Here is a 4,325-nt window from a genome sequence, read left to right on the forward strand (position 1 = left end):
ACACTAATACAAGTGCAAAAGTGGTTTCCTGCACCAACACAAGTGCGAAAAGTGGTTTTTCAACACTAACACAAGTGCGAAAAGTGGTTTTTCCACACTAATACAAGTGCAAAAGTGGTTTCCTGCACCAACACAAGTGCGAAAAGTGGTTTTTCAACACTAACACAAGTGCGAAAAGTGGTTTTTCAACACTAACACAAGTGCGAAAAGTGGTTTTTCAACACTAACACAAGTGCGAAAAGTGTTTTTTCCACACTAATACAAGTGCAAAAGTGGTTTCCTGCACCAACACAAGTGTGAAAAGTGGTTTTTCAACACTAACACAAGTGCGAAAAGTGGTTTTTCAACACTAACACAAGTGCGAAAAGTGTTTTTTCCACACTAATACAAGTGCAAAAGTGGTTTCCTGCACCAACACAAGTGTGAAAAGTGGTTTTTCAACACTAACACAAGTGTGAAAAGTGGTTTTTCAACACTAACACAAGTGCGAAAAGTGGTTTTTCAACACTAACACAAGTGCGAAAAGTGGTTTTTCCACACTAATACAAGTGCAAAAGTGGTTTCCTGCACCAACACAAGTGCGAAAAGTGGTTTTTCAACACTAACACAAGTGCGAAAAGTGGTTTTTCAACACTAACACAAGTGCAAAAAGTGTTTTTTCCACACTAATACAAGTGCAAAAGTGGTTTCCTGCAAGAACACAAGTGCGAAAAGTGGTTTTTCAACACTAACACAAGTGCGAAAAGTGGTTTTTCAACACTAACACAAGTGCGAAAAGTGGTTTTTCAACAGTAACACAAGTGCGAAAAGTGGTTTTTTCCACACTAATACAAGTGCAAAAGTGGTTTCCTGCACCAACACAAGAGCGAAAAGTGGTTTTTCAACACTAACACAAGTGCGAAAAGTGGTTTTTCAACACTAATACAAGTGCAAAAAGTGGTTTTTCAACACTAACACAAGTGCAAAAAGTGTTTTTTCCACACTAATACAAGTGCAAAAGTGGTTTCCTGCACCAACACAAGTGCGAAAAGTGGTTTTTCAACACTAACACAAGTGCGAAAAGTGGTTTTTCAACACTAACACAAGTGCAAAAAGTGGTTTTTCAACACTAACACAAGTGCGAAAAGTGGTTTTTCCACACTAATACAAGTGCAAAAGTGGTTTCCTGCACCAACACAAGTGCGAAAAGTGGTTTTTCAACACTAACACAAGTGCGAAAAGTGGTTTTTCAACACTAACACAAGTGCGAAAAGTGTTTTTTCCACACTAATACAAGTGCAAAAGTGGTTTCCTGCACCAACACAAGTGCGAAAAGTGGTTTTTCAACACTAACACAAGTGCGAAAAGTGGTTTTTCAACACTAACACAAGTGCGAAAAGTGGTTTTTCAACACTAACACAACTGCGAAAAGTGGTTTTTCCACACTAATACAAGTGCAAAAGTGGTTTCCTGCACCAACACAAGTGTGAAAAGTAGTTTTTCAACAATAACACAAGTGCGAAAAGTGGTTTTTCAACACTATCACAAGTGCAGAAAGTGTTTTTTTCCACACTAATACAAGTGCAAAAGTGGTTTCCTGCACCAACACAAGTGCGAAAAGTGGTTTTTCAACACTAACACAAGTGCGAAAAGTGGTTTTTCAACACTAACACAAGTGCGAAAAGTGGGTTTTCCACACTAATACAAGTGCAAAAGTGGTTTCCTGCACCAACACAAGTGCGAAAAGTGGTTTTTCAACACTAACACAAGTGCGAAAAGTGGTTTTTCAACACTAACACAAGTGCGAAAAGTGTTTTTTCCACACTAATACAAGTGCAAAAGTGGTTTCCTGCACCAACACAAGTGCGAAAAGTGGTTTTTCAACACTAACACAAGTGCGAAAAGTGGTTTTTCAACACTAACGCAAGTGCGAAAAGTGGTTTTTCAACACTAACACAAGTGCGAAAAGTGTTTTTCCCACACTAATACAAGTGCAAAAGTGGTTTCCTGCACCAACACAAGTGCGAAAAGTGGTTTTTCAACACTAACACAAGTGCGAAAAGTGGTTTTTCAACACTAACACAAGTGCAAAAAGTGTTTTTGCCACACTAATACAAGTGCAAAAGTGGTTTCCTGCACCAACACAAGTGCGAAAAGTGGTTTTTCAACACTAACATAAGTGCGAAAAGTGGTTTTTCAACTCTAACACAAGTGCGAAAAGTGGTTTTTCCACACTAATACAAGTGCAAAAGTGGTTTCCTGCACCAACACAAGTGCGAAAAGTGGTTTTTCAACACTAACACAAGTGCGAAAAGTGGTTTTTCAACACTAACACAAGTGCGAAAAGTGTTTTTTCCACACTAATACAAGTGCAAAAGTGGTTTCCTGCACCAACACAAGTGCGAAAAGTGGTTTTTCAACACTAACACAAGTGCGAAAAGTGGTTTTTCAACACTAACACAAGTGCGAAAAGTGTTTTTTCCACACTAATACAAGTGCAAAAGTGGTTTCCTGCACCAACACAAGTGCGAAAAGTGGTTTTTCAACACTAACACAAGTGCGAAAAGTGGTTTTTCAACACTAACACTATTGCGAAAAGTGGTTTTCTCCACACTAATACAAGTGCAAAAGTGGTTTCCTGCACCAACACAAGTGCGAAAAGTGGTTTTTCAACACTAACACAAGTGCGAAAAGTGGTTTTTCAACACTAACACAAGTGCGAAAAGTGGTTTTTCCACACTAATACAAGTGCAAAAGTGGTTTCCTGCACCAACACAAGTGCGAAAAGTGGTTTTTCAACACTAACACAAGTGCGAAAAGTGGTTTTTCAACACTAACACAAGTGCGAAAAGTGGTTTTTCCACACTAATACAAGTGCAAAAGTGGTTTCCTGCACCAACACAAGTGCGAAAAGTGGTTTTTCAACACTAACACAAGTGCGAAAAGTGGTTTTTCCACACTAATACAAGTGCAAAAGTGGTTTCCTGCACCAACACAAGTGCGAAAAGTGGTTTTTCAACACTAACACAAGTGCGAAAAGTGGTTTTTCAACACTAACACAAGTGCGAAAAGTGGTTTTTCAACACTAACACAAGTGCGAAAAGTGTTTTTTCCACACTAATACAAGTGCAAAAGTGGTTTCCTGCACCAACACAAGTGTGAAAAGTGGTTTTTCAACACTAACACAAGTGCGAAAAGTGGTTTTTCAACACTAACACAAGTGCGAAAAGTGGTTTTTCAACACTAACACAAGTGCGAAAAGTGGTTTTTCCACACTAATACAAGTGCAAAAGTGGTTTTCTGCACCAACACAAGTGCGAAAAGTGGTTTTTCAACACTAACACAAGTGCGAAAAGTGGTTTTTCAACACTAACACAAGTGCAAAAAGTGTTTTTTCCACACTAATACAAGTGCAAAAGTGGTTTCCTGCAAGAACACAAGTGCGAAAAGTGGTTTTTCAACACTAACACAAGTGCGAAAAGTGGTTTTTCAACACTAACACAAGTGCGAAAAGTGGTTTTTCAACAGTAACACAAGTGCGAAAAGTGGTTTTTTCCACACTAATACAAGTGCAAAAGTGGTTTCCTGCACCAACACAAGAGCGAAAAGTGGTTTTTCAACACTAATACAAGTGCGAAAAGTGGTTTTTCAACACTAATACAAGTGCAAAAAGTGGTTTTTCAACACTAACACAAGTGCGAAAAGTGGTTTTTCAACACTAACACAAGTGCGAAAAGTGGTTTTTCCACACTAATACAAATGCAAAAGTGGTTTCCTGCACCAACACAAGTGCGAAAAGTGGTTTTTCAACACTAACACAAGTGCGAAAAGTGGTTTTTCCACACTAATACAAGTGCAAAAGTGGTTTCCTGCACCAACACAAGTGCGAAAAGTGGTTTTTCAACACTAACACAAGTGCGAAAAGTGGTTTTTCAACACTAACACAAGTGCAAAAAGTGTTTTTTCCACACTAATACAAGTGCAAAAGTGGTTTCCTGCACCAACACAGGTGCGAAAAGTGGTTTTTCAACACTAACACAAGTGCGAAAAGTTGTTTTTCGTCACTAACACAAGTGCGAAAAGTGGTTTTTCAACACTAACATAAGTGCGAAAAGTGGTTTTTCCACACTAATACAAGTGCAAAAGTGGTTTCCTGCACCAACACAAGTGCGAAAAGTGGTTTTTCAACACTAACACAAGTGCGAAAAGTGGTTTTTCAACACTAACACAAGTGCGAAAAGTGGTTTTTCCACACTAATACAAGTGCAAAAGTGGTTTCCTGCACCAACACAAGTGCGAAAAGTGGTTTTTCAACACTAACACAAGTGCGAAAAGTGGTTTTTCAA

This window comes from Myxine glutinosa, unplaced genomic scaffold, assembly GCF_964187855.1.
Source record: "Myxine glutinosa unplaced genomic scaffold, kmMyxGlut1.1 SCAFFOLD_1478, whole genome shotgun sequence".
Classification (NCBI taxonomy): Eukaryota; Metazoa; Chordata; class Myxini; order Myxiniformes; family Myxinidae; genus Myxine; species Myxine glutinosa.